Source organism: Gopherus flavomarginatus, chromosome 6 (assembly GCF_025201925.1).
Source record: "Gopherus flavomarginatus isolate rGopFla2 chromosome 6, rGopFla2.mat.asm, whole genome shotgun sequence".
Taxonomy (NCBI): domain Eukaryota; kingdom Metazoa; phylum Chordata; order Testudines; family Testudinidae; genus Gopherus; species Gopherus flavomarginatus.
The window spans coordinates 116737172-116746544 of record NC_066622.1 but is presented as its reverse complement, the minus strand read 5'-3'; positions in this window follow the sequence as shown (position 1 = coordinate 116746544).

The following is a 9373-nucleotide window of genomic DNA, read 5'->3' as shown; positions in this document are numbered from 1 at the left end:
TGTGCTAGGAAAAAATAGTGTCTGATAGAATTAGAAAAAAAAAGGCATTTTTCAATTTACATCCAGATCATATTCTGCTGATAGGTGCTACAAATTGTATTCCATTCAGAACATACACAAAGAGAGAGCTTGCTAGATGTGAATGTGTGTGTTGAAAAGCTTATTTTAAGGTGGGTTTTTTTTTCTTTATCTTCAGCTTTCAGCATGAATACAGTATATTATAGCTGCGAGGTCCAGTTGCTCTGACATTTCAATTTCCTTTCATTCCAGTTTTGTATTTTTCATGGATTTAAACTTAATTTCAGGCTTACAATTGCCATTTTTTCTGGTGATACAGAAGAGTGTGGTTTGGGGAATAAATAACCTCTTAGTAAATGGGAACTAGCTACAGTAATACAGTAGCTATTTTGCAGTAGTACCATTGATTATGGTTTTAATTCTTTCCTGGTTTTGTAAAAACTCCTCATGAATATACTGCAGACTTGAATAATTACTGTAAATGAGATATGTCCATCAGAAAGGGAAATGCTTTTTGTGGAGATTTCTTTTCCAATTCTAAAATGAAAATATAACATCCTTTGTATTCTATCAGACATGTGATACAGTATTTAACTCCTGAATTAATGAACGAAGCTGAATTAAAGAACTTGCCCCAAATTTAGTCAGAGTGGGTTTTGAAGGACATGGATGAACTGATGGGTTCCTCAGGCTCCAGTCATTGAGAGATCACTCAGTGGGACCCACCATGGCCAGGGACGACATAAAACTCTGTTTTGCAAACCTGCTTCCAGTTCTTTATTCACTTATGCTATATAGTTGTTGGAGTCTAAGCAGATTGTCTCGAGTCACCTCTAAGCCCCAATCTGCAACCCCAAATTTACAGAGATTGTGTGGGAGGTGATATTAGAAGGGCTTGATTTCACAGTGAGTATACCCATTATGTTTTTCTGGGGAACTGGACGGGGGATAGTCTGGCCATGATATGGTGCCGGTATGCAATCAGTGATGATGCTTTGTTTTCTTGCAGTATAACTTTTTTATTATTTGCATTCTAAGTTCGTTTTTTAATGGCATTTCCTGTAGGCTGTGTCCTTCCCCACTGTGGGGATTCAGGCAGATTTCTCAGTGCATCAGCATGCTCTGCTCATAAACCCCTGACAGTGCTTTCTCCTTCCTATACTTACTTACATAAAACATCTGTTAACACAAATGCAAACACTACAAATGAAATAAACAAATATTCAAGCAACATTCAAAATGACTACAAAATACATCATCTGACAATCTAAAATAATTTCTGTATTCCAGGGTCCTCAGAAGTGGCAGTTGCCTTTTGTGTAGTTTGAGAAAATGTTGGGTTAATTCTGCCATCCTCCAATTGTTGGAGACTCCCAGGTTCTTTTTTTTTTTTTTCCGTTACCAAAGTAAACATGCTTTTTGGAAGAGTTAATATCTAAAACTACAGTGAAGCCCAAAAAAAGCCTCAGCTTTTTCGTGAGTCACCATGAATGGTGTTGCATGTTCTAAACCAGGGGTTCTCAAACTGGGGGCCAGGATCCCTCAGGGGGTCATGAGGTTATTATATGGGGGGTCGCAAGCTGTCAGTCTCCACCCCAAACCCCACTTTGCCTCCAGCATTTATAATGGTGTTAAATATATAAACAAGTGTTTTTAATTTATATGGGTGGGGGTCGCACTCAGAGGCTTGCTATGCAAAAGGAGTCACCAGTAAAAAAGTTTGAGAAATGCTGTTCTAAACAAAGAAAAATCCTGCTATTGTGTTGGGTAAGTGTGACTAACAAACCCCTCTGGCTTTGTTGGTTTTATTGCTCTTGCCCTCCATACTAGTACTTTCTTCGTGTGCATTTCTCCCTCTCACTGTCAGTACTAAACACCAGCTTGACCTTCAGTTATTCACTGCATATATTTCACGTGCCCGGCATCTGCTCATTTGCCAAATGACTCCTTACTACCCCTGTGTTAAACACACACAACCATGAAAGGTATCACAGTGCAGCTTCTGCAAGGCACCAGAATTGCTTTGCTACCTTTGCTACGTTAAGCTGTACAGGCACCCAGTGTATTGTATGTACCTGAACCGTTCTCTGTGTAGCTGGATTAAATTACAAACTCCTTGAAATAGGGACCATGACCCAGATTCTTGTCTTTCTTACACTGGCTTTGTTAGTCTAGTGTAATCCAGTGGATTTAAGTGGTATTACTCATGATTTACAACAGTGTAGCTAAGATCAGATTCAGGCCCCAAATCCCCTGATATGTTTTTATATAGCATACAGAAAACTGTTAGTGCTCAGTAAGCAGTGAAAACCTACAGTAATTACTCTGGATAATTCTCTGGTGGATCCATACTCACTGACAAATAAGCACGTAGTTAATTTATACCAAATCCGGTAAAGGGTTGCAGTAAAGGGGAAACCTTTATTCTTCTTCAAACTCCAGCTATAGATAGATAAATGGGCTTCTTTATCAGGACCGCCAAGTTTCCTGTCACCCATTTTCTCTATGGGTGGTTGGCATAAATAAAGTGAGTCTTGTGTGGGAGAGCTTTGGGTCTGAAGACTACAGTCACAATTACATGATCAAGAATGGGCATGTGGATTTCTTATGAATTTCCAAACTACAAGGATTATGTACCAGGTGCTTGAGGAAATGCCATAGTTCATTTGCTTGCTTTGCTACAGTTAAAAAGTTGTGGCTTTTTGCCAGTTTTCATCATAGGACTAGGAGGTGTCATCGTTGTGACTCCTCCTCAAAAAGCAGGTAAACAATATCTTTATTTTTCCTACAAGTAGGAAGAGAATTACTACAGAGTTGCCTTTCTGAATTCATTTCTCTTGATCTATCTCCTTGGCCTGTCTGCAGTATTTATGAATTTTTTTAAAAAATTTACACTTATTCATAGGGGGTTGTTTTCTTGTGACTATTCTTATGTTTATTCAGAACTATAAGCACAACTTAATTTGACTTTTTCTTCTCTATCATTCCTGCAGACAATAACAGATCAAAGTCTCAATGTTGTAGCACTGAGTAAACTGAAAGTGAAATATGTTCCAACTAAAAAATACTTAGGCAAGCACATAAAAATATAAAATATCCAATGGAAATTAATGGGTATCCAAAAACCATTACAAAGCAGTATGACGTGCATGCTGCAATTAATCAAAAAACCCTATGTAAAAGTGAAACAATTTACAAGGTAAAAAAAATCATCAGCTTCAGTATATTGCATAAATTATGCAATTTTTATTTACACTATTTTAAAATGCTTATTAACAGTTAAATTAACATTATGAACACTGGTTTGAGGAGTGTACTCTTCTACAGAGGAAAGAAGTCACTGCAAAATATGGAAAGTTCATTTAAGCTGTAATTAATGTGTCTGAGAAAATTCTGTGTGGTATATACATTCATTTGACTTTTGATTACACATGCTCAGAATCAACAAAAAAAAAACTTCAGTAACTATATTCTACAGACTTGCATTAAAAAGCAGCCTGTCTTGAAATGTATCTATAACCAGGTTGATTTCTGTTTTTCATAAAGGTCTTAGAATACTTCATGACCTTTACTTGCATTTATTACTGAGTGGTAGTACCCAAGTGTGTGTGTGTTACAGTTTCTCTTCCTTTCAGTATCCTATTGATGAATCCATCTTAAGAGGAAATAGCTAGAAAAATGTAAATAAGAGATTCAAAGGTCAGCTTTTTATAAATAACTTCATCATCCTTGCAGAGACGAGAGGATTTGTGGAGGATTGTTGAGTGCTTTAATTTGGGTCTTCTAGAACTCAAATCACTCAAGAAGACCTACCCAACACACAGGGTCAAGTATGTTAGGAAAAATATTAACTAAGCAAAAAAGCCAATCCACTTTTGAACCTTGTATCAAAAAAAGTAACATGGGGGGAATCTTCATTCTTCAATACCTATTCTGTGGGGATTCTGGAAATGAACAGTTGTGAAAGCTGACTGTCTTTGAAAAACTGGTTATATTTCTGTCCTTCCTGACTCAGTTTCTGTGCAAAATATTGTTCTTTACAAACAAACAAAAAAGGGGGTAGGGGAAAGACGGGGTAAAGAGTAGAATCCATGTTCTAATATAGGATATTTCTTTTAAAAAAAAATTTTAGAGGCAAATTTGGAGGCAAATTTAGTCTTGATCTCACAAGCTTTGTAACTGTCAACTTTAAAAGCAAGAAGAGAGAGAACACGGTGGGCTATAAAGTCTTTCCTCAGTTACAGTACAATTATGCAAAGCCATCAAAATCAGTGTTCGCAGGTCTAACCAAGAGTCAACTGTAGCCCCGTTCTTAAGATTTACTCAGTGTAAATGTATCCATTAAATTATATAACAACCTCTTCAGCGTAATGAAACTGCAAGGCCAGTAGTAAGTTTATGCCCATAGCACTTACACTGTGATTGTTATTCTAAACTTTGGTAACATTAGGCAATAAAACAGTTGCTATAAAAGCTTATTTTGTTCCTTCTGTGGTATGTCAAAAATGGTTTTGCAATACCATTTACTTTCCATTTCTTTAAAAAGAAATCTCATTCTGCTCATTAGTTATAGAAAACATAGGGCAAATTGTGCAGTCTTTACTCAAGTCTCACTCAGACATAATTTCCATTGATGTCAAGATCTGCAAGATACTGTCTATCATCTTCATTTTTGGCTTTATTTTAAATAAAGCTTTATTGTTTATATATAAACAAGAAAACCCTAGAGCAAATTACAAAGGGACATAATAAATTAGTACAAATTATAAGTCTACCTTAAAAGTCAATAATGAATGCAGATTGGCCAAGACTGATGCCAAACAGTATTATTTCCTTTTATATATATGACAATGGTTGAGTAGCAAAAATGTTCTTATTTTCTTATTCTATATTATGTATACACTTGCTTCCAAAGTGAATTTTAGAATTGTTCCAGGTTTTGTTTGACCTTTTCCAAAGGCTAATAGACTAGAATTTGAACCCCTTTTAAAATATTACATTCTAAATCATAGTTATTTTTTAAATGTCAATAAAAATACCTAGTCCTGCAGTGCTTTAAGTCAGCAAGAGTTTTGTCTGCTTCAGGGCTGCTGAATTGTACCCTAAATTAGCAAGCGCTGCTGGACATGGATATGTCTCTCTTAACTGGAAGATAGCTAATGTGATGCCAATTTTTAAAAAGAGATCCAGAGGTGATCCCAGCAATTATAGGCCAATAAACCTGACTTCAGTACAGGGCAACCTGGTTGAAACTACAATAAAGAACAAAATGGTAAGATAGATAGATGAACATAGTTTGTTGGGGAAGAGTCAACACAGTTTTTGTAAAGGGAAATCATGCCTCAACAATCTACTAGAATTCTTTGAGGGGGTTCAACAAGCATGCAGACAAGGGGGATCCAGTGGATATAGGGTACTCAGATTTTCAGAAAACCTTTGATAAGGTCTCTCACCAAAGGCTCTTAAGCAAAGTAGGCTGCCATGGGATAAGAGGGAAGGTCCTCTCATGGATTAGCAACTGGATAAAAGATAGGAAACAAAGGGTTGGAATAAATGGTCAGTTTTCAGAATGGAGAGAGGTAAATAGTGGTCTCCCCAGCGGTCTGTACTAGGCCCAGTCCTATTCAACATATTCATAAATGATCTGGAAAAAGGGGAAAAATTTGCAGATGATACAAAACTGCTCAAGATAGTTAAACCTCAGGCAGATAGTGAAGAGCTACTCATAGACTCAAGGACTGGAAGGGACCTCGAGAGGTCATCGAGTCCAGTCCCCTGCCCTCATGGCAGGACCAAATACTGTCTAGACCATCCCTAAAAGACATTTATCTAACCTACTCTTAAATATCTCCAGAGAAGGAGATTCCACAACTTCCCTAGGCAATCTATTCCAGTGTTTAACTACCCTGACAGTTAGGAACTTTTTCCTAATGTCCAACCTAAATCTCCCTTGCTGCAGTTTAAGCCCATTGCTTCTTGTTCTATCATTGGAGGCTAAGGTGAACAAGTTTTCTCCCTCCTCCTGATGACACCCTTTTAGATACTTGAAAACTGCTATCATGTCCCCTCTCAGTCTTCTCTTTTCCAAACTAAACAAACCCAATTCCTTCAGCCTTCCTTCATAGGTCATGTTCTCAAGACCTTTAATCATTCTTGTTGCTCTTCTCTGGACCCTCTCCAATTTCTCCACTTCTTTCTTGAAATGGGGTGCCCAGAACTGGACACAATAGTCCAGTTGAGGCCTAACCAGTGCAGAGTAAAGCGGAAGAATGACTTCTCGTGTCTTGTTTACAACACACCTGTTAATGCATCCCAGAATCACGTTTGCTTTTTTTTGCAACAGTATCACACTTTTGACTCATATTAAGCTTGTGGTCCACTATGACCCCTAGATCTCTTTCTGCCATACTCCTTCCTAGACAGTCTCTTCCCATTCTGTATGTGTGAAACTGATTGTTCCTTCCTAAGTGGAGCACTTTGCATTTATCTTTATTGAACTTCATCCTGTTTACCTCAGACCATTTCTCCAATTTGTCCAGATCATTTTGAATTTTGACCCTGTCCTCCAAAGCAGTTGCAATCCCTCCCAGTTTGGTATCGTCCGCAAACTTAATAAGCGTACTTTCTATGCCAACATCTAAATCGTTGATGAAGATATTGAACAGAGCCGGTCCCAAAACAGACCCCTGCGGAACCCCACTTGTTGTACCTTTCCAGCAGGATTGGGAGCCATTAATAACTACTCTCTGAGTAGGGTTATCCAGCCAGTTATGCACCCACCTTATAGTAGCCCCATCTAAATTGTACTTTCCTAGTTTATCTATAAGAATATCATGCGAGACCGTATCAAATGCCTTACTAAAGTCTAGGTATATCACATCCACCGCTTCTCCCTTATCCACAAGGCTTGTTATCCTATCAAAGAATGCTATCAGATTAGTTTGACACGATTTGTTCTTTACAAATCCATGCTGGCTATTCCCTATCACCTTACCACCTTCCAAGTGTTTGCAGATGATTTCTTTAATTACTTGCTCCATTATCTTCCCTGGCACAGAAGTTAAACTAACTGGTCTGTAGTTTCCTGGGTTGTTTTTATTTCCCTTTTTATAGATGGGCACTATATTTGCCCTTTTCCAGTCTTCTGGAATCTCCCCCGTCTCCCATGATTTCCCAAAGATAATAGCTAGAGGCTCAGATACCTCCTCTATTAACTCCTTGAGTATTCTAGGATGCATTTTATCAGGCCCTGGTGACTTGCAGGCATCTAACTTTTCTAAGTGATTTTTTACTTGCTCTTTTTTTATTTTATCTTCTAAACCTACCCTCTTCCCATAAGCATTCACTATATTAGACATTCCTTCAGACTTCTCAGTGAAGACCGAAACAAAGAAGTCATTAAACATCTCTGCCATTTCCAAGTCTCCCGTTACTGTTTCCCCCTCCTCACTGAGCAGTGGGCCTACCCTGTCCTTGGTCTTCCTCTTGCTTCTAATGTAATGATAAAAAGTCTTCTTGTTTCTCCTTTCTACAAAAGGATCTCTCAAAACTGAGTGACTGGCAGATGAAATTCAGTGTTGATAAATGCAAAGTAATTCACATTGGAAAACATATAAAATGATGAGGTCTAAATTAGCTGTTGCCACTGAAAAAAGAGATCTTGGAGTCATTGTGGATAGTTCTCTGAAAACATCCACTCAATGTGTAGTGGAAGCCAAAAAAGTGAACAGAATGTTGGGAATCATTAAGAAAGGGATAGACAGAAAATAACGTGCTGCCTCTAATCCATGGTATGTCCACATCTTGAATACTGCATGCAGATGTCATCCCAGGGTATGGAATGGCTTCTGTGTGAGGAGAGATTAATAAGACTGGGACTTTTCAGCTTGGAAAAGATGACTAATGGGAGATATGATTGAGGTCTATAAAATCATGACTGGTGTGGAGAAAGTAAATAAGAAAATGTTGTTTACTCCTCCTCATAATACAAGAACTAGAGGTCACCAAATAAAATTAATAGGCAGCAGGTTTAAAACAAACAAAAGGAAGTATTTCTTCAGAAATGCGTAGTCAATCTGTGGAACTCCTTGCCAGAGGATGTTGTGAAGGCCAAGACTATAACGTGGTTCATAAAAGTACTGGATAAATTGATGGAGGATAGGTCCATCAATGGCTATTAGACATGATGGACAGGGATGGTGTCCCTAGCCTCTGTTTACCAGAAGCTGGGAATGAGCAACAGGGAATGGATCACTTGATGATCACCTGTTCTGTTCATTCCCTCTGGGGCACCTGGCATTGGCCACTGTCGGAAGATGAGATACTGGGCTAGATGGACCTTTGGGCTGACCCCGTATGGCCTTTCTTATGTTCCTAACTTTTCTCTTTCCTCCTCCTCGTTTCTTAGCTAGGTGCTCAACTTCCTCCACTCACACTATATTCAGGATATTCATTTCTAATACCTCTCTCATCTCATTTACCACAGTAGTGAACAAGATGGTTGTCAACTTGGTTGCATGGGGCACTTATGTAAATGCAAGCAAAAGGATTGTAGGGTGTTGATACAGTCCTTCACATAGTGGCCACAAAAAAGGCCCATTAGGTTTGGTAACCTTAAACTTGCTGGTCTGAGGGAAAGGCATGGGCTCACATAAAAGTGACTGATGCACTTTTGAGTAAAAGTTCAGGTTTGAATAAAACAAAGTGTTTATTTTAAAAAAACAGAGTGGTTTTCTGCATCAGATTCTTTATGAAACATTCCATCCCTAGCCTCTGCTCCTGAGGTTATCCTGGACCCTTTCTTTAATTTGACCTTCCTTTCTGAAGCGCTAAACAGCAGTGAGCCCTGAAGTGAATGTTTGTTTTGTTATACAATTGTTCCAGTTAGCTGCTAAGTGCCACACCTAAAACTCATTGAATTAGCTGCAGCTTAGCTGGCCTCCGTCTCTACACTTGCGAGTTACAGCGTATTAAAGGAGCCTCGGGTGAATTAGTTCACTATCTGTCCACACTGGCAAGGCACGTAAAGCGCTTTGACTCCTTTCTATTGGCTGCCCCAGGCACCTGCTTCCTTTGCTGGTGCCTGGAGCTGGCCCTGCCAGAAATGTCCCATAATCCCCTTAAGTCAAGTGGCCACTCTTGTCATTGTTTTAGATATGCCCTTTGAAAGCTCCATTTCTGACAGCCAGCTGCTTATCTGCTCCGAGACAAAGCAACCATTACTGTGGAATGCTGTGTGAGAAAGAGAGGCTGAGCAGGAGGGGGTAGTCTGCCGCTGTCTGAACTTACAAGACAGAATGCTAACATGCTCTCAGCCCCCCAAAAAAACCACTCACTCTCCCCCCACGTACAGACA